Raw genomic sequence first — 22,558 nt, 5'->3', positions numbered from 1 at the left:
TCCCCTTATGTACTGTACTGCTCACAGGCACACATACACTCAGTACATGCATATAACATACATGTACTGCAAAGTACAGCATTATTACAGTAGTGTACCCTTCCCAGTCGCACATACAGCCAGGGCAGATACACAACTCATGCTCTGCGCACCACTCCACATCAAACGGATGTAGGCCAAGGGATGAGTCAAGCACACAGCAGCAGAACTTTGAATGAGTGAACGTGTAGGCATTACTCAATTGACACAGGTTAAAGAGGACCTGTTCACTCCTACTGATCACTACTCAGTATGCTGCCACCACTGTGCTCATGCTGTTTAACTTCTGGTAAAGGCAGTAGGCTTTCAACACTATAAGAGTAGCTCCTTGGGCGCCCTTCCTGGTCCAACAACGCTGCAAACTTTGAAACAGTCATATCTGATTATGCACACGCATGATTCGCACTTGCCTATGACACACATCTTTGCACCATAGTGCTAATGTGTTTGGGTGAGTCTAGAATCGGTTTGTACTAGAAGCGTGTCCTTCAAAGACAAAATACTATGCCAGACTAACTTTAAAACTCTTCCCACTTAGGATATGTGCTGTGCAGTGCAGCACACATACAAAGTGGGAAAGTTAGGAGAAATAAAAGCATTTCTCCTTTTTAACACCTGCTTTACAGTGGCAATATTTTATGGCACAAAACCCTGTCTACTATTGTTAGTAGATAGGGTTGGGCATCAAAAACCATGGTTGAATGCATGAGCATGCCCATGTACCACACATGCCATGTAACACCATGAAATACCCCCTTGATGCTTTGTGCTGTGAGTTTTGCTCTGGAAAGTAAATGGAAAAATAAACATTTTGCACACGTTTGTATCACTTTTGTGACGCAAACCCAGTAAAAAATGTTTTTTAATCTGTGCCTAGTTAATTAAATTCTATATGTGCTAAACATCACAGATGTTAAATATCGTTATTTTTATTTATCGCAGGATACATTCATCACATACACTAGATTTCAATGTTGATTCTTCTCGCATGCAATTTTTGACAAATGCAGTGTTACAACATGTAACCATGCGTAATGTTAACAGAGCGTGATATTTATCGAAATAAGCCATAACGTGATTGTTAGAATTGTCAGCATTAGGGTGGTCTTCCCCCAAACCTTTTGCCTGCTTACCCCCTCTTTTGTGGATTTTTTTTTTTTTGGTTTTTAGGACTCGGAGCACTTTAGCATTGTCAACCAGTGCTAAAGTGCATGTGCTCTCTCCTCTAAACATGGTACTTTAAAAAAAAATATATTATTTTATTGTATGGAGTTTTATATAGCGTGAACTTGACCCGTAGGTATCAGGTATCAGAAAGCCTTAAAAAGCACCAATTGCGATACATGCGGACACATTCATTTTTGTTAGGCACGGGGAGATTAAGTGATTTGCCCAGAATCACAGGATGTGCAGCGTTATTGCCAAGACTCAAACTCAGTTCCCCAGATTCGAGGTCGACCGCCCTCACCGTTGGGCCAACTCCTCTCCCCAAAATTTGACATATCCACAAATGAGATATTTAATTTTAAATATAAGTCCCTGGTAGAGTGCAATGCCTGTGCCCATGGCCTGTAAATTAAATGCTGCAAGTTGGCCTGTAGCACTGATTGTGCCAGCCACAGAAATAGCCCCTTAAACTTGTCTCAGCCCTGCCACTGCAGAGCCTATGTGTGCGGTTTTACTGGCATTTCAACTTGGCATTTAAAATCCTTTGTCAAACCTTAAACCCCCTTTTTATTACGTGTCACCCCTAAGGTAGGCCCTAGGTAGCTCATAGGGCAGGGTGCTGCGTAAGTAAAAGGCAGGGCATGTCATTTTAAGTTTTGCATGTCCTGCTAGTGAAAACACCTAAATTTGTTTTTCACTACTGTGAGGCCTACTTGGCTCATAGGTTAACACTAATAAACTTTGATGCTACAGTTCCTGATTGGAAAGGAGTAGCTTTGTCATGTTTTATATCTTTGTAATTGTAATTATAAATCCACTTTACTGGTAAAGTTGGATTTAAATTACAATTTAGAAATGCCACTTTTGAAAAGTGGACATTTCTCAGCTCTTAAAGCTCTGTGTGCCTGAAGCTTGTCTCCAATACACGTCTGGGGTGGATGACAGCTTGACTTTGTGCCTTCCTTCTAGACAGCCAGGATGCAGGTGTGTATGAGTACCCATCTGCATCCTGATGGCTCATCCTGGGCAGGATGGGAGGGAGGAGCTTACACTTTCACCTGAATAGGCAGTGTCCGGTCCCCAAACAAAGGGTTGCTTAACCCCCTATAGAGAGTCTGGAGTCAGGGCTGGTAAGAAAGGATCTCTGTACACTTCAAAGACCTTTCTTTGAAGTCACCAACACTTCAAAGGCACAACTGTGTATAAGCACTGGTCTCTAACTCCACCAAATCAGATACTACTGTACCTGTAAAGAATCGCTGTCAGAAGGACTGCTGTCCTGTTGCAAGGACTTTTGCTCTGCTGGACTGCTGCTCTGGAATAACTGCTATTCTGCTGTGATGCCTGCCTGCCTGCCTGCTGCTCTCTGACCCTGCTGAGGGAGAGCTGGCATCTGCCTTGAACCCAGAGTGATCTCCAAGGGCTTGTTAGCTTGCCTCCAGTTGCTTGAGACTTAAGGATATCAATGTCTCTTCACCTGCTCCTGTGCCTGGTCCATTGGAAGCAGACGCAGGTGCTTGCTCTGGTGAAATCAACACATCTCTAGTCTGCGTGTAGCAGAACTGGCGCATTGACCCTGTTGTTGGAGCAGAATCAGTTCATTGCAGTTGGAACCAGCGCATTGCCTTAAAGAACCAATGCATCCGAACCAACGCACCGCCGCCGTTGCTGTGTGGGAAGATCAACACATCCCCTCGAATGCGTGGAGAAACCCAGAGTATCGTCTTCGGAGCCAATGCCTCTCAATAGGTGCATCATCTTCAGAACTGACGCATTGCTCCCACTGCTTGAAGAAAAATCGATGCTTCACCTCAACTGCGGGTTCGACACCAACACATTGCTCGGCTGCACCCTGCATCTCACTGTTGCGACCAGGATCAAGTTACTGTGTTCAGCAGGCCTGTATGGCTCCTGTATATGGCCCACACTCCAACTGTCAGCCTGAACTGTTGACTGTGCCCTGGTCCAACACAACAAGATAACCTCCATTGCCGCTTATTGCTTCTAAGCACTACAGACATTTTTATTCTTTAAAAATTCATATCTCGACTTCTACTCATTGGATATTTGTAATTTTGGTAGTTTGGTATTTGTTTATCTATAAAAATAATATCTATTTATCTAACCTGGTATGGAGTCCTTTTGTGGTGTTTTCATTGTTTTACTGTGCGTTGTATTGCATTAATGCTTTATATAGTGCCTCCTAAATTAATCCAGTCTGCTCAGTGCCAAGATACCAGAGGGACAGCATAGGATAATTTATGATGTGTAATTGGCTTACCCTGACTACGACTGTGGTCCCTACCCGAACAGGGTGCATACCAATGCCAACTAGAGACCTAATTTTTAGTTATTATCATACACACAACAGTGGCTCTAAAGGCCTAAATCCATTTATCTCAATATGACAACATTTAAAAACAACTTATATTTACCCTAGCAATACATACTTCTAAAAGCAGTGCAATTCTAATGGCAACCTTAGCAATTTCGAACCTAAATGAGTACTTGAATGTAAATTCCACATTCCTTACTCTAGCATGTTTAGTAATCGGTTTCAAATGTCTTGTTTTGGTTCCTGGTTACAGTTAGGTATGTCAGAAGTGGAAGCGCTAGTTTATCTTGAGGTTAATAGCACAAGAGCAGGTTAACCCTAGATCATTCTGTTTGCCATTTTGTACTTTCAATAATGGGCCAGTTCTAATGAATATCAAATAGCTTCTTTATCCTGGGCAAGGTACATTCTTTATTCTGCCAAATGTAGGCTTGTGTATGTATAGATGTTAGAGTGACCTCTTGTTGAGATTAAAATATCGATCACATGTAAAATATGATTCCTTGAATACAAATTGTAGATGTCTTTTTACAGAGGTAGCACATGCACATGTAAAACAGGTCTATGTCTAACTCAAGATTTTATTGTTTTAATAAATTAATAATTGTAAAACTAATCTCCGCAGAACAAAATTCTCACTCGTAAAAATCTCAGTCAGAGACAAAGCGGCTACTGAATGAACTGTGCCACTCAAAAGGTTGGCCTAAAACTAATGCCTAATACATCAGCTTCAACTTGCCAAGAGCAAGTACATGTGACAGTGATTATTGTTTCTGGTCCAACTAAACTGAGCACCCACAGAGCTTCCCTTAATAACTTTGCTTGCAATGTACTGTAGTCAACATGTTTTCCAGTACTTATCCTGGCGCACCATATATCGTCATGGGGCGATAGATAGTCCTCCATATTTAATGTTAAACCAAAAAAGACTATTCATTATCCATTGACCATTTGTTTGAACCCCTAAGTTATGTTTCTTATAGTTTGTTTTTCATCTACCACCACTCTCGGATACGTATAGAAGGTTGCCCTCTGTAAATTGTTCTTATAAATATACCAGACGAAGTTAGGGGTGTTCTAACCAAAGATCATGGTTTGAGTTTTATGTAGATTACTGGGAAGCGGAATTTCAGCACAGCATGTGGTTAAGACTTCTAGTTGTATTTGCAGCCCTATGCAGTGTCGGCATTGGGGCGGTGCAACCGGTGCAGCCGCACTGGGCACTGATCTGGAGGGGGTTATTGACCTCAGGGGTGGTGATGTGTTTAACAATAACTTACAATTTGAAAGCTCCTGCTGCAGAGTTCCTTGTGCGTCCAGCTTTCAGGCAGCGATAAAAATGCCAAAATAACTTTTTCAATTAATGTTAGTGCTGGAGAGACAGATCAGAGTTTTGTCTAGTGGCAGTTTTGACTCATAAAGTAACGTATAGTGATAATATGCCTGCTGCATAGAACATATCTGGTTTTTATGTGGACAGCTGAGCAGATTAGTAAAGCCAGCCTTTACCAGCGCTTTAAAACAAATTAAATGTATTTGAGAGTGGGGCTATGGAGAGATGAGGGGAACTTTTGCTGGGTGGAAGTGAGGGGATCCAAGAAGGAAGTCTTGGGGTGGGTGGCAAAAAAGACTGTTGCACCCGGAACCACCAGCATTAAAGCCAGTTCTATAAAATTACGATTGACCATAGATAGCAGTAGATTTACTTTTTGCCCACTGAGTTTAAGTTGAACAGCCACAGGCTTGTGTTAAAATCTCAGGGAGGTCATTAAGAAAAAGTGAAAAGAGAATTGGTGCAAGGACAGAGTTGCTTACGTCCGCTAAGAGTAAGGTGTTACGATGTTTAGTGAAGGAGACCATGACTAGTTGATCTATTTTGTTTCTAAATGAGGTCTCAGTCCACTTTATTGAATTTGTAGTTAAAATCTACAGAGTAAACAGATAATATGACATATACAGTGGTCTTCAGGGCAATATAATTAAGGCTGAGTGTAGTAAATTTGCCTTTTCTCATTTTTCTGGGCCTTTTTTTTATAACGAAATTAGGGTTACATGCCCTGTTACACTGCTATTTGGTGCCACACTGGTAGAGGTGAATTAGTTTCATTTACCATTCCTGTAAAGCCTTAGTAATTGGCACAGAAGTTTTAAAATAGTATAGCTGTTAAATGTCATATGTAGACACAAATGTATATTTATACCACCAAATATGTGACAAAAATATATGGATGCTAGGACCACTACTGTGCTCTGGATGGATAGCAGCTTAAAGGCACTGCAGGACTACAAGGCAATGACGAGTGCCCTTGTCATGTAAAAGAAATCTGTTTTTAGATGAGTCAGCCACCCATAAAGTCTGTCTTGTAAGCCCATAAGGCAGGTGCCTAATATATAAAAAGTGGTGCACTATTTTTTTAAATAATCTGCATGGTGGCTCTGTGTCAAACAACAGGTGAGGCGGAGAGGGGGCAGGAGCCAGGGCAGAACCCATCATCTCACCAATTTACCCAACTGGCATGAATGATGCGAAGTTGAGAAGCTGGGCACTGAAGCCCCAGACCATGGTATAGGATTTAGGCAGCCCAGCGAGTTATTAGATCAGTGGAATGAAAGCAGGATACTGAAGGCCATGGAGCTGATAGGCCAGGACTCAAGACAGGACATAGGAGCCTCAAATCCAGAAAAACATACTCAGGGAACCAGCAGGCCAGATGTGGTAGAAACCGACAATCCATCAACAGTTCAGAGTGAACAAGCAGATATTAATGGCACGAGCACACTGGCTGCTTCTGCAGTATGGGAGGAGCAGCAGCGTGTGCAGTACAGGTGAGGCCCTGGAGTGTAAAACACAGTCACATTGGGTCACAATTCAATTTACAAAGGACATATTCTAATAGAGGATAATAAAATACTGTGAGCTGCTGCGTGTGCCGTGTGGGTAGCAGATGGTAAAATGTTTGAGTGGAATAGATCTAGAGTGATAACAATAAAACAGAATTCAAAAGATGTAATAATGAATGAAACGCAAACAGCGAAATGAGTAGAAAAATGGCTTTAAATGCAAAGGATAAAGTGAAGCTTGTTTGTACTGAGATACCGAGATAAAAAACCCTTGTCTGGGAAACAGTTGCTGATTGTACTTCATTTACAAATTTCAAACATCTGGTCTGCAAACTGGAGCTTTGCAGTTCAGACAAAAGGTAATATCATGATCTGGTGGAAGTTTTGATACATTTTCCTGTTCTGGCTCAATGCATAAACACGTCATGCAGCATCTGGAGTTTTTTTTGAAACGTAAACAAATACTTTCACACAGGAGGCAGTTGCAATATTGCAGGCTGCAAACACGTAGATACGACCTTCATTAGCGATGTCAAATTTAGCACATTTATTTTTTCTGAACTGAGGTGGGATTTTGGCAGTTTGAAAAGGAGGCAGTACAAGCACTAAATTATTAGTGGTTCTGTGGAGCTTGGGGATCTGTGACACCTATTGAGGGACTCCACAACTGTTTTAAAAGATATTTAATATAAGCAGATCACCAGTGCAGCCCTTACGAGTCAGTCAGTGAAAAGTAAAATGATAACAAAACAAAATTAACATTTTATTTTCAGCTGACTGTCTGAGCCAAAGCAGGGAGGAGGAGTGATGGGCACTGTAAAGCGAGCATGTTGTATGGCCGGCTGTCGCATGCCGGCCAAATAGACATGCACATTTAGGTTTCTCCAACCCAGCTGTGTCGACAGCCGGATTGGAGAAAAGCTGCAGGCTCCCTGTGCCTGAGCGAGTGTCAGATCAGCCCACTCAGGCCAATCCCCATGCTGCTCTCATGCGTGGTATAGCATGAGAGCAGAGTCTGGATTGGGTGGGGAGCCTGTTCTTTATGCCCCATTGAGTTCAGGGTGGAGAGAAGCACAGAGGCAGCCGTCAGTGTCCTCTTTGGCGGCAGTAGAGGTACATTTTTTTAAAATTATTATTCTGTTAATCCCCGGTACCCCCTCAACCCCTCACTTTAGTTTTGTGGCAGCCGCCACTGCAGATTACAAAACATATATCTGCACGAATGAGATAAAGGCAAAATTAAAATTTTGCGACACATGGCCAAGTTTTTATCAACAAGGTGTTTTTTAAGGAGTAGCTCTCGTAATTTGCTGTAGGGTAATTATGTGAAATTACAGAAATATTACGTGAAATGACACAGAATTACTCTAAAGAACGTATTCCAGAATTTAGTGCTTTTTTGTGCTCAAAATTACATAAGCAGGTGTAATTGCGTAATTTTCAGTAATGCCACATCAAAAGAGCAACATGACATTTTTCAATTTTTCATGCAACAGAACGAAGCAATACAACGTGCATGAAATGAAGAAACCAGGGACGAGCTATATTTACCAATATATGGCACACTCCTTGCTCTGTGCCTGCACTTTGACCAATCTGCTGCCTAGACCCAATGTAGGCATCCTTATGTCATGGTGCAAGGGTGCCTAAATTCCAGTCAGGATTGTTTTTTGGTGCTGGAAGGGATACCTTCCTGCACATAAGCAACCCTGTGAGGCCCTTTAATCTTTCTAAGGGTGCTACACAATGCAGTACACTTAGAAGGCGGAAACAATGAGGAGAAAAAACATGTATTTCTCCTTGTTGCACCTCCCCTGGGAAGGCATAACATTTTGATGCATACCCATGTTTACCAGTCTTATTAAATCTGAGAAGGCTCTAAATTCCATGGGGGTAATGCGTGGCATCTGCCTTGCTTTACTCCAGATTCACCAAGCAACACAGGGCCATGCAAGGTGGTCTTGGGATGCTTAGTAAATCTGACTTTAGGGTTGCATTGTCCTCGTGACACCATGCTTGGCGCAAGGGCAATGCAACACGATGATAAATCTGGCTCCTAATCTTGAAATTACAGACGATCATCTCTCTTTTACAAGAGTGCATCAGGTGCCTAGATATACATCCAAAAGTGCTGCATATCACTGAAAAAGTAGGCTTAGTCTTAGCTCGATCAGATATTTTGAGCCTACATAGTAATACTTTGCTTTATGTTTATGAAGTATGAAGTTATTTCAATGGAGTTCCATAGCTTAGTGATGCCCTTTTCTTTGATCAGTGCTTCTTACATTTTCTATATAGTATTGACCTTCCTTAAGTACTATAAGCCACATTTGCCGAGATATGCCTCATCTGACATGGTCAAATCCTCCTATGCATCAATTGCAATCATGGCAAGGCAACATTTTTTGAATAAAGTGATATCAACCATGACCACACCATTTGACCATTCTTTCATACATTGTTCCTTCTTTCATCTATGCCTATTAGGTCTAAAAGGTGCAAAGCCAGCCAAATACCTCACATTGTGAATGTGATGAAAAAGTATTATTGCTAGAATATTGAGTGGCATGCTGTTTGGAAACCTTATTTTTAAGACAATAAAATAATGACAGTGAATTGATTTTTGATATGAAGTAATTAATCTGTCCTACCCTGAAAATGTATTAAACATAAATGTGAGATTTAATCAGCATTACCATGTTATTTTTGTAAAAAACAATACAAACTGCATAGCCAGTAAGGAGAGTTTAAATAAAAAAATCTCTCTCAATTTAGGAGATAACTGTGATTAGTATGAGTAAGGCCTCAGAATATATATGTAGACAAAGACAACAGGAGCTGTTACGATCGTGAGGGGTCTAGTCCAGGAGCAGCACTGAGGCACTTTAACTACATTTTAACCAGCAAGGTATCTTTACACTCATATGGAAATGGGCCAACCATGCAAACGAGTTCCAGGGAAAAACATGTGTGTATAAACTTAGATCTTAATTGTTCCAAAGTCATCCTGTGCCCTGGGTACCCCCCAGCATTTTGCTGACTGGTACTGGTGGTAACTGACTCTGACTGACCCTGGGCTCTGCCTCACCAGGCCCAGGGCCAGTGCTATGCTGAAAACAATTAGAATACAGTGAATACACCTACATACGCTAGGGTACACTAAGGGTTGGGGTACGCCTGTGATTGGCATTAACAACCCCATAGGGCCCTAGTACATAATAGGGAAGGGGGATTGAAACTACCTCTCAGTCCCTAGTATGTAATAGGGCATGGTAGTTTAGAGGCCAGTAGCCCTTTTCTGCACTTGCATGTGTCCACTGCTGTGCCTGAGGTCAGTTTAAAACTAGCCCTGTGCTGCAGGACTGCTTTTAAAAAGTAAATTGTGCCCAACTTTTACTTTTGTGTTTGGATCACTTAAAAATGATTAACCTACAATGTCTGGGCATATTAGGTACCCCTAGAGTCTCCCTGAAGTGTCCCAGGGGTGGGGGTTCAGATATCTATAAGGTCGACCCTTATAAAATGAGTTTATATGCCCTGGGTAGAGTGTGATAAAGTGCTGCCCAAAATCGACTTTGGTGGTAGGAGCACCGTGGAGGGAGGATCTGCAATATGTCTGCATATTCAGAAACCCTAAAATCTACCCTAGGTACACCAGGGGTGGGGGTCCTGTAGATATAGGCAGAGTACTTATGAAATATGTTTTTATAAGTCCCAGTGCAGGAAAAATGACCCCAGTCATTTTTCCCATTGCAAATCCCATGCCACATAGGTTAGCATTGCAATAACAATTGATAGGAAAAGGCTAAAGAGGCCATTCAAAGACTTCCTAGAATGGTAATAATACATCCAGCAATATTGTATTGTTGAATTTCCCCTAAAATGTACATACAAAAAGTTATACGACCTTCTTGTTTGTAAGTCCAATTTCTGTTTTCCAGTGGTCTGTCCTTTGGAGCAACTTTGGAAAAAAGCTGCATAAGGGGACCGACTCAACCTGGCCAGCTAAGCTGCCTGCTTTCAACCGCGAGCTGGCCTGCCGTCCAGGTTTGTCCCACTTAAACGCTCCATAGGCCCTACTTCCAGAGTTTGACCTGGAGTAGAAGAAATCCGAGGCCAGCAAACCGTCACGAATTCCGGCCTGGTGAAGAGCATTGAGGGACCCCACGAGAAAAAGCTCTGTAAAAGTTTCTAAGTCCGAACGAACAAAAGGTGACCGGGAGAAGCCTGGAAAGTCAAACCGCCTGCCTTCAACCGTGTGTTGGCCTGGATCCTTGGTTTGCTCTGCTGGAACGCTCCGGAGGTCTGACTTCCATAAGTTTGATTGGAAGCTCGTCGCAAGGCAATCCGGCGAACCCCCACCGAATCCGGACTGGCTGAGAACTTCAAGAGATCCCGGGAAGAAAAGCTCCAGAAAAGTTTCTAAGTCAGAAGGTAAAAACTTTTACCTAGACCTACCGCGTAGGGTAGCCGCCCAGGGATCCATCACGGTCATCCTGAACTTTGACTTTGACCCGGTCTATCGCGACAAGATGTCCCGATAAGGCGCTGTAGGTTTCTATGTGCTAGAAAGTGCTAAATCTTTGAAAATGCACATCTTTGGTTCCCTACATTGGATTTTTGTCGTTTTGGGGTCATTTTAAAGTGAAATATATTTCCTATCTTTATAAATTGGTGTTGGATATCTATTTTGCATTGTGTCTTAATTATTTACTGAAGTGGTGTTAAATGTTTTACATACCTGTCTTTGAAGTTAAGCTTGCCTGCTCGCAGCCAAGCTGCCAAGGGTTGAGCATAGGAATAACTAAAGACCTATTCTGAGCTTATACTGTGTTAGTGGCCTTATTGCCAGTGACATATACACATTTGCCCCTACTAATAATCCACTTGCCAACATTAATGAATTTGGTAAATATAATCATGACGTTGTTTGCAATTAAAAGCATAGAAATTTAACATTTTTAAACAGGTCTATTGCAGTGCTATATGTGGTGCTCTGATGGCAGTTCCTCTCATAAAATCTTATGAAATGATTCCTAAAATCATTCTCTTCATAAAAGCGTATGAGATGATTATCTCTTTACTGACATATGGCACTCCAATTTGGTTCTCTGTGCCACAGTAGGCTTTGTAAAGAATTGATTGACAGACTCAGGGCCGGACTGACTACCGGGCGTTTTGGAATTCCGCCGAGCAGGGGGCTGATTTCCCTGCGGTGGGGGCTGATTTCGTTCATGGAGACCTGCGTGTACTTCGAAATAATTAAAGCAAAACGAATTTCGTTCAGTACACGCAGGTCCCCATCAACGAATTTAGCCCCCAGCTCAGCAGCATTCCAAAACGCCGGGTAGCCAGTCCGGCCCTGGACAGACTTAGAAAAAGAACTGTGCAAACAGAAATCTTGCCATTTTGAGCTTGTGAGGATTGAATTCGCTTTTCCATGTGCACTGATATTTCAATGTTCAATTTGTATACTAACATAGTTGCTTTAAAACATTCTTTGTTAGGATAGATTCTTTGTAGCTAGCCCAAGACTGCATAAGGAAAATGAATTTTGGGCCCCAAACGTTACTTGATAAAAAAAAGAGACAAAAAAGAGCTGCTGAAGCATCCAGGTGTGTCAGTAAATTTGATTTGCCTAACTTCATAAAATCAGAATGCATCCCATGTTTGAAAAAATCTAATCGGGTGTTGGGCAGATCCTCAGACTAGCTTGAGTACTCCACACTCTCCATGGCATATGTTTCTGTCCAAGGAGGCTTGGAAGTATGAACACTGGCAATTTTCTTCAGAATATAGTTACCAACTGCATCAATAATCTGTCCCAAAGATAAAAAAGGCAAATTCTAATACCGATGCCTTTCAGTGGAAATTGAACTCAGCAGTAGAAGCAATATAAAATGTATCAATTGCGTCTTCACCCTCATTAAGGCAATGCAAGTTTCTGAAACTGTAGCACTCAACATAGACTTTACAATGTTTTTGTTTTTACTGTTAGACTCCAAAGTCCTGAATATTCCTACAGTTGATGCAATTTTTATAAATGTTTTCAAGTATGTTAACTTTAGCACAATTCAACCTCACCTCTTCATTCACAGAACAATGTCCGTTTTAGAGAAGATTGGTAACACATAAGAAGACTCCCAGTTTGCCATTTTAATTATTTTTACAGATAAATACAGACCGAAAGCCATCCATCAATCAAGGATTTCAATGAGAGTTTCAAGGCGCTGGAGTTGCTAACTGCTTCATTTTTTTTAAATGAGGTGAAAGCAAGGAGAAGGCACTCATAAAAAGGGGGAAAATCAAGGAAAATGCAATTAAAACAAATGAAAGCAAGGAGAAGGCTCTCACAAGATGTTGTAAAATCAAGGAGAAAGCAGTGACAATGAGGGAAAAGCAAGGAGAAGGCTCTCAAAAAATAGGAGACAAAGCAAGGAGAATACAGACACAAGAGAGATGCAGCTGTATGTTATGTTATGTTATGTTATGTTATGTTATGTTATGTTATGTTATGTTACATACATTTGTAATGCGCACTGCTGCCCCAGCTAAGGGGCATCCAGGCGCATGGCAGGTAAAAATGCAACACCACAGGAAACACAACGAAAGGAGGAAAGTGAATGTATTAAAACAAAAAGGTTTTTAAGGCTTTACGAAAGACTAAAAGATCATCTAGCAGTCGCAACTCTACAGGAAGGGAGTTCCAGAGCTCGGCTGCTCTGACCCGGAAAGAACGGCCACCGACCCGACACAGCCTGTATCGGGGAATCACAGTGAGTGCATGACCCATGGATCTCAGGGGCCGAGTAGGCACATACCAAGACAAAAGGTCCGCAAGAATAGGGGGACCTACCCCCCTCAGAATCTTGAACGCCATACACAGCACTTTAAACTGAATTCTGGCCCTGATAGGCAGCCAGTGCAGTGATCTCAATGTGCTGGAGGCAGAACAAGTACGGGGTAGGCCAACAATAGCTCTCGCCGCAGCGTTCTGAACACGTTGGAGGCGGGTAACCTCAGCCACATTGGACCCTACCAGAAGAGAGCTGGCATAGTCCAGGCGAGATAACACTGTAGCCTGGACTATCAGCTGCCTGGTGCGATGGTCAAAGAACTTCAAAACAGGGCGAAGCGACCGTAAGATACCAAAGCAACAGGCCGCGATTTTCTTCGTGTGGCCAACGTAGCTGAGGGAGGGATCCATCCATACTCCTAAGTTCTTTAATTCCGTGACCGGAAGGGGGGCCGGCCCCAGCTCCATAGGCCACCACGTGTCCCCCCATAGCTCCGATCTCTTGCCTACGATCATGATCTCTGTTTTCTTGGCGTTGAGCTGGAGACAGTTGTTCTTCATCCAGCTCGCCACCGCCCTAAGTCCACTCTGAAACCTGGGGGCATCCCGGTCCGCATTCCCGCTGATCGTAACCGCTAGCTGAGTGTCGTCAGCATATGAGACCATAGTCATGCCCCATTGCTTGACGACCTCAGCCAGCGGTCTCACGTAGAGATTAAACAACGTGGGACTCAGCGAGGATCCTTGCGGCACCCCCTGTTTCAAAGGATGGAATTGGGACTGGAACGGTGGGACGGCAACGCTAAAGAAACGATCGTCTAGAAAAGACCGGAACCACTGGAGGGCAGGTCCACCCAGCCCAATCTCCTCCAGGCGATGCAACAGGATAGGATGCGAAACAGTATCAAACGCGGCGCTCAAGTCCAATAAGACGAGCGCTGCTGTCTGTCCCGCATCCATCACCGTATGGGGAGAACAGGGCCTGTGACCCTTATCAATGGGGACTCTATTAAATAGGAGCTGGTAGGAGGGAGGGGCACTAGAGGCGGTGAGTGGGGCTAGGCAGAAGTGGAGGCGGGAACGAGGCATGAGGCAGGAGCGGCAATTAGGGAAAAAATAAGGAGAAAGAAATAAAAACGAGGGAAAGCATGGAGAAGACACTCAGAAAATAAGGGGAAAAACAAGGAGAAAGCAATGAAAATGAAGGGAAAGCAAGGAGAAGGCACTCAAAAAAATGGGGAAAAGCAAGGGGAAATTAGTGAAAATGAGGGAAAGGCAAGCAGAAGGCACTCAAAATGGGGCAAAAAACAAGGAGAACGGGGTAAAAATGAGGGAAAATAAGGAGAAGGCACTCAAAAAGCATGGAAAAAGCAAGGAGAATACAGGAGCAAGGGGGCCACAGGGCCTACACTCCTGTCTCCATTTAATTTTAAATATGGATTAAAATAGGTTCATTTTTGATTGATTCTAAATAGTGTCCTTCATGAATGCCAGGACAGTAGTTGTGCAGATTGACATGTAAGAGAGTTAAGAAAGAACGAAAGTCTCTTAGTGAGTGCTAAACAGCTGTAGATGTGCACAAGTTAGCACATAAATGGGCACTTCTAGATGTAAGTGTATCCATTTTTCATATGTGGGAAGACAGATCATTGTAACCCATCAGGCATTCAAGCAAGAAGATTAATAAGGTTAAAAATAAACTTCTGGCGGAAATTATGTTACCCAGATTTCAGAGCTTTATAATTTGAAATTAGCATTCAAGAAAGTCTTTATTTGTTCAACTACATGAATGGAAATGAGCAACTGTTAAGTAAAAAAGTGTAAATATTTTGCTAGCTGTTTTCATTTGACCGCATGAAAAATGTTATCTGGCTTATACCAGCCTGACACCAGGTGCAAATATTGTTGTGTGAAATCCTATGTGTTAAGATATAATTGGTATTTTAATGAATTCTATATATAGCATTACATTCGTGATTTTTTTTCACAGTATTATTCAGAGGGAATTAATTTTTAAAATGTACCATTTAAATATTCTGTGTAGTAATTCATGGCTTTCGAGAGAAACCTATTTGCGCATAATTAGTTTAGTGTGCAGACAACAGCAGGCCGCATTATGAAAGGATTATTTAAATCGCTCCAATGTTTACCTTTTTTTAGAAATAGCATGCAGCCATTACTTTCGATTAGGCAGAAGTAAACCATATTTGATCTAATCAAAACCTAATGAAAGAAGGAGAGACTTTAAGCAGTCACTGTCTAACCTTTTGTGAACTAAACAAGCATTTCTCCTTCTCAGAAAAATTACCGCTTTTTTTGGTTTATTTACCATGCTCATCTTTTTTCTCAGCTTGAATCCGAAAACATTTCCAAAGGTTAGACTGCATAGGCAGGTTGAGAGAGAAAATAAAAGCAAGGGGACGCCCGATTGTCGAATTTACCCTTAGAAATAGAATGTGGTTACTGTGGTAAGGAGGAGCATGATATGGGGGAATTGGTGGGTTAGGAAGAAATAACAAAAGTTTTTTTGATATTCGAAATCCGTCCATGATCTCTGTTGCAAGGAACTTCGGTGACTCGTGTGTTCTGATCCCAAATGGTAATATAGCTGATTCCACACACAGAGTCACAGAAACCACACAGATTAGGTCATAAGGAGGTCATAAAAACCAGTAGTACCATGCACCACACATACAGGCCTAACATTGAATACAAATGCAGTTTCCCATTTCCGGATGGCCATGCCACCCTGACGTCAATCTAGGCCTGGGCCAAAATTCCGTTCCGTTTGCGGAAATTGCGATAATTTGGCATTTTCGCGTTCCGCTGAAAGCGCGAAAATGTCAAAATTTTCGCATTCCGCAGCTTAGCGATAATTTGTTTCTTGCTCGCGCTGTAAAATATTACATTCTCGCGTGCGCGCGATTGCCTTACCTGAATCCCCGCGTTCGCCGACAAGTTTTCCCGATCCGGTCGCGTTCTCCACGAGATGTTGGATTGTTGGTAGCCATTTGCGCTGTCTCACGACAGTTCGCGCCCGCAGTAACGTCATGCGTCGCGCGATCACGTCTTTCTTCTCGCGATCATGCACCGCAAGACAAGTGAAAACAAGATGGCCGCGCCCGCGAGCAACCGCATGGGTAAGTTGGCGAGCCGCGACCACGCAGAAAATACCGCGAACGAGCGGGAAAAAAACTTCCGCATCTTCACGATATTTCCACGTGTTTGCAGAGATTTTTAACATTTTCACGATAATTTGCGAAAGTGAATTTCGCAAATTCCGCCCACCCCTACCTCAATCTTCATCTTTCCTTTGCAAGGACAGGACTCCATTAAGAGGTCAAGTACACACTAATTTTTTTTAAATTTGTTGCTTCCAGGTGCATGGCAGACTTCTTGAGATTACTTCCACCTGGGCAGAAATGAAGATTCCCTACAGAATTAGTTCATCAAGCAGCCCTGTGGCATGTAGCACTGACTGACATGCCATGAGTGTAATTTAGCCTCCTATCAATGTGCAACCCAAAAGAGTATTTTGAGCGAGAGGCCAATTGTAACAGACCACAAGAGAAGCCTATCAGTCTGCTATGTAGAACAACTAGCCAATATTAAAAGGGATTCATTCTTCATTCTGGCAGAACTTGGCATGGCTTAACTTGTAAAAAAAAAAAGTATCTGGCCAACATAATTCTCAAGAGGCCAACGCAGCTTCATCGCCCACCAATGGTGCAATGCAAAATAATGGCGCTCCCTCTTGAATGAGAAAAGTGGTTTCTAAGTCTCTCAATCCTCTCAATATTCCATGGCCTTGGGGTAAATGAGAACCCATCAAGAGCTGGAGGGCCCCTGTAGAGCTGAGTTGCTCCTGCACTGCAGGTGTCTATGTTACACCCCTGCAACCTGCCCTGACTGCCTTGCCAAATTCCTGTTCAAATGCTACCTAATAACCAGCACACTCCTACACATGTAAACATTTGGACTATTCTGTAACAAGGGCCTGGGTGTTCTGGTATAATTGTTTTTTAAAGTTTACTTACACTCTGCTGATTGCACTGTTGGATAAAAGGCAGAAAACACCCTCTCGTGGAGGACTGTGAGAATTATGTGCTAGTGTTAAATGTGTGTCATGCTGAGCACCGGGAAACACCAGCACAAATTAAGCTGATATAGATAGTGGGGGATTCTGAGGATGAAGTCTTGATTGTTGGTGGAAATTAGATGGTGATGATGTTTTTGTCAGACATAAAAACAAATGCAGAATGATTGGAGCCGATGCACCTGCCCCCCCCCCCCCCGCCCCCAACTTTCTTCTTGCGACCCTGGGCACTGCCTTTGCAACTCCTGGCTTCAGAGGTGGCGAAATAAGCACCAAGAACAGCAGAGCAGCTCGCCCTTATGGGCAGAATAGCTTCACCTTTCTTATTTTCAACTTATTTTTATTACAGCAGGAATAAATGCTGGTCTGTATTCACTATTAGTGTAATAAAAATGGCTCATCAGTAGCTGCAATGTTAACTTTGTGGGCAGATGAGGTAAGCAAAAACAGGTTTAAATATATGTTGTGTGTATGGGTAAAAGTGCTAGGGCCCGATTCACAGAACTAACTTAAGACAAAATCCTAAACTTACTACCATTTTGGTATTCACAGAAGGCACTTACTCATTTTGGTATTCACAGAAGGCACTTACTCATTTCGGTATTCACAGAAGTTAGGAGTCCTAACTTTAGGACTCCTAAATGCCTTCTGTGAATACCGAAAGTCTTAAAATTAGGATTTTTCTCAGTTTAGTAGTAGTATAGTTAGGACTCCTAACTTTAGGACTCCTAAATGCCTTCTGTGAATACCGAAAGTCTTAAAATTAGGATTTTTCTCAATTTAGTAGTCCTAAGTCTAAATTTAGGACTACTAAATTGAGAAAAATCCTAATTTTAAGACTTTTGGTATTCACAGAAGGCATTTAGGAGTCCTAAAGTTAGGAGTCCTAACTATACTACTACTAAACTGAGAAAAATCCTAATTTTGAGGCTTTCGGTATTCACAGAAGGCATTTAGGAGTCCTAAAGTTAGGAGTCCTAAATTTAGGACTACTAAATTGAGAAAAATCCTAATTTTAAGACTTTTGGTATTCACAGAAGGCATTTAGGAGTCCTAAAGTTAGGAGTCCTAACTTTACTTCTACTAAACTGAGAAAAATCCTAATTTTAAGACTTTCGGTATTCACAGAAGGCATTTAGGAGTCCTAAAGTTAGGACTCCTAACTTCTGTGAATACCGAAATGAGTAAGTGCCTTCTGTGAATACCAAAATGAGTAAGTGCCTTCTGTGAATACCAAAATGGTAGTAAGTTTAGGATTTTGTCTTAAGTTAGTTCTGTGAATCGGGCCCAGAGATTTTCTGTGTGTGTCAATTCCTGCCAGGGTGAACCACAAAAGTCACTAAGTTAACCTTTGCTGGTAGATTGGCACAAAAGCAGTTAGGCCTAATTTAGAGCAAAATGTAAAGTATTTACGCAGCAGTCAAACAGAAAAAAAGTGAAGACATAACACACGAAAAATCCCACCCCAAATTAGAAAAACAGACTAAAAGGTACTAAATAATTTGAGACCAAAATGACAACAATTCAATCAGTAGAGCTGGAGATATGCAATTTCAAAGATTTAGGTAAGTATAGCACGAAAAACTACAAAGCGCCACTCGCGGTCATCTACCGTGCTAGACCAGAGGAAAGTCACAAGATCAGGCAGACCACAAGGGTCACCCGTGGGTATATGGGGGGCATTAATGGCAACATTCTGACACTGCTAAATTGTATGTGATTTTTGAAATACAGGGAGAACCATGGCATATGGGAGAAACCTGTTTCAAAATGTTGACCCAGGTGCAATGGAGGTAATTGTTGACATATTGGGCACTTGTAGCACATTTTGATAAAAGTTGGGTCATCTCCCAGTGAGCGCATGTTTTGTTGGATTCACACACCATGAAATTACTTGAATATTTAACAATTGTCCTTTCTCAGCATACAGCTTTTTAGGAAATGTTTTTGAAAGTTGTGATTGAAAATGCATATTTGACGCAAATGTTTGTGACATTTTCCTGGGGCCAGTCATACCCCCTCTGAACTTCCTTAGAAGAGGACTGGCCCCCTTGCTTCACTACAATTTAGGACGCATATTACTCCCCACCACTGTCAAAGATTATGTCAGCACCATAATATAGATGGCATCTAAAACAGACATTTGTATGTGTTGTGTAGTTATGTGAATCATATAGTTATCGAATGTCATCGATGTCAACTATTGTGAGAGTTACTGTCATGTGACATCACTTCCTAAGAAGGCTTAAGGTCAAAGGTCACAAAATGTCACTTCCTATGATGTCCTAAATGTCAAAGTGTGTGTGATATCACCTTTGCATGATGCTATATATGTTATTACAATGTTATGCCTATATTTTAATATTCTTTATATTAAAACAGTGAAGGGTAATGTCAGAGAGCCAAACGGTTTCAATTCTGTCAAAACATCTGACTGTAATAATGTTGATAGAAACAGAAATAACTGTTCGTAGTAGGTGACCAGTGCTCAGGTGATAACACTGTACAAAGCAAAACGAGTGAAAACAAAATCAAACTCTGTATTTAGTACAAAAAAAGGACATGGAAGAAGAAAGTTTTCGCTATTGTCTTTGGTCCCATTAACACAGGTACAATCCCTGGTTTAACACACTAAAATGACTCTGGATTGTTGGAAAAGTTCATTTGCCTAGTGAACGGCAATGGTGGGGTTATTATCCAGATAATAATGGCTTGTGTGAGCAGCGCAGTATTTTAATGAGCCATTCTACAGCACAACTCGCCAAATATCTATATACCTATAATCTTCCATCACCTGTAGCTTCCCATGATTTACCACTACTGCAGAGCCAGGATTGACGCTCTCATATCATAGCCATTGCCCTCTCTTGGACTGACAATTGCAATACAGTACATGGGGCCACCTTGCGAAAGCCTGATCTAAACTACATAGGGCACAACATTTTGCTGCTCATCTCATCTTTAACTTGAATGGATCTGACCACATCACCCAACTCCAAAATCACTCCACTGCCTAACTGCCAAACTGCATTGAATTTAAAACGTTTTAATAGCCCCTGGCTACTTTTTCAAACTCTTCATTCTGTATAGCACAAACTAATGCAAGATTTACATACCAGATGCACTGGAGGCATGACCAAGGCAAACTTGTTTCTGCTCATCAGCACCCCAATGGTTCCTGGCGTCAAGATGTCTGGACTGGCGGTACTCTGCAGCCTTACGAACTACTCTGCCAAAATCTTCCTCGTCCTGAAGCTAAGACATCCATCCCTGCACTCACCTGGCTACCCCTCCCCTTGACGGAAGGCACATTCTTCTGTGCCATTTGTCACTCTTCATGCCCGCATCCCACCACCCTGGCCAACATCACTCACTGCACTGTCAGCCACAGAAACCCCTCCACCACCCCGTAACACTCATCCAAGTCTCAAATTCCTGCTCCTCAAAACCCACTCCCTTGTCAAGCACACCCCTCCTGAAGGACCTCTCACCAGAGCTCCTAGTACTCAAAGAAACCTGGTTTGGCCCAGTGCCAGCCCTACACTTAACAGTGGCCACCCCACCCAGGTACAAAATCACAAGACATGGCACAATCAACAAACCCAGAGGCAGCTTAGCCATCGTCTACTGTACGGAAATCAATTGCTTCATCACCTTGGCTCACACCAGCAACTGGATGGAAGAATTGGCTTTCAAAATCAGCACCTCACACACACAAATCTAGGAGGAGCTCTACTTTACCCCCGACACAGATCTAACTTCAGCTCTGCTCTCACAAACCTCATCGCACCTCTGGCCTCAGCAACAAACTCTGTCATCCTGCTCTGTGACCTCACTTTCAATAGAGGGCAAGACCGACCCCTACTCCACCAACTTGCTGGAAGACCTCAGCATCCTGAGACTCACCCAGCAAGTGAACACTCCAAACCACGGGGTAGGGCACCTTCTCAACTTCTCCAACATCATGGTTGACAAAGCCATGGGACAGACTACTCTCTCATTTGCTACAGCATGCACCTGCGCACCCAGCCGAGAACTGCCAACACCCTTCCATCTGATGTCACTGTAAATTTCCCTGAGGGCAAATATATCTCTGAGTTCCTGCCATGATGTCCCCCTACACCGACCTAGAGTGCACCATCACAAACCTCAACACATAGGCTTCATCAACCCCCTGGCTCCTCTGAGAACCACCCCCACACCTCTCCACAAACCACAGGCCAGATGCTACACCAAAGACCTCCAACTCATGAAGCACAACTACAAAAAGCTGAAGAGCCTGTTGCATCACTTCTACAATTTTAACTACAACTCGGACCACCAGATCTATCACCAGTGCCTCGAAACCATTAGGCACCTAGCCCTCACCGAGCGGATACACAACAGCTCCAACTAAACCCAAGAAATGTTGTGTCACTCAGAAAGAAATCACTTCCTCCCTCGCAGGCTCAACAACCATCATCCCCTCCCAGGAACTCTCCACACAACTATCCAACTAGTTCAAAACCATCTACAATAACTTCACCATGCCAGAGAGAGTCACTGAGATTACCAAAGAGAGTCCATTTTGGTGTTTATTTACATGTCACTCACTTTCCCCATCTCTATTTTCCCTGCAGTTTTACTGCAGACAGCAAGTTCTGTTTTACTATTTGCATGTCTGGTGGAAGAGGTTTTCAGCATGTTCATTATCTTTCGGAGTCTGACAACCATGAATCAAGGGGTGTGGAGCCGTTATAGCACACTGCTGCCTGCTAATTTAAATTGAGGCACTCCAAACAAATCCTAATATCAATGTCCTGGCTGTTTACTGCAAAATTAATAATAACTCGTTCCACTTTATCGACCAAATGTATCTATTTCGATTTTAAATTAATAAAGAATTTGCATCTTTCCCTTGAATCAACATTTGGTGCTCCTTCCCAATTTAAACAAGCAGTGGAAATATACCCTCTTAATTTCGTAAACCAGCAATCTACCCATCAAACTGGTCACAGGTTAGAGCCCAATTTTTCTATGACTGAGGCAGTAATACAAAAAGAGACTATTGCAGTATTCTGGAGTGACAAATTTGCCATTTTGTTCGAATTGGAATACCAGGCTTCCTAAGCAACTTCAGTAAGAAGAGGGTTTTGCTAATTGTAATTCGAAGAAATGTTCTCCTGACCTGATATAAGGCAACCTTCGGAGCTCGAGTTCATTCCGCAACTAAATCATTGACTGATGAAAGAGTAAAATGCCTAGTAAGATCATCACTGAATTAAGTGACACACTTATACCTCCT

The sequence above is a fragment of the Triturus cristatus genome, chromosome 6 (assembly GCF_964204655.1).
Source record: "Triturus cristatus chromosome 6, aTriCri1.1, whole genome shotgun sequence".
Classification (NCBI taxonomy): Eukaryota; Metazoa; Chordata; class Amphibia; order Caudata; family Salamandridae; genus Triturus; species Triturus cristatus.
Note: the sequence above shows the minus strand (reverse complement) of the source record.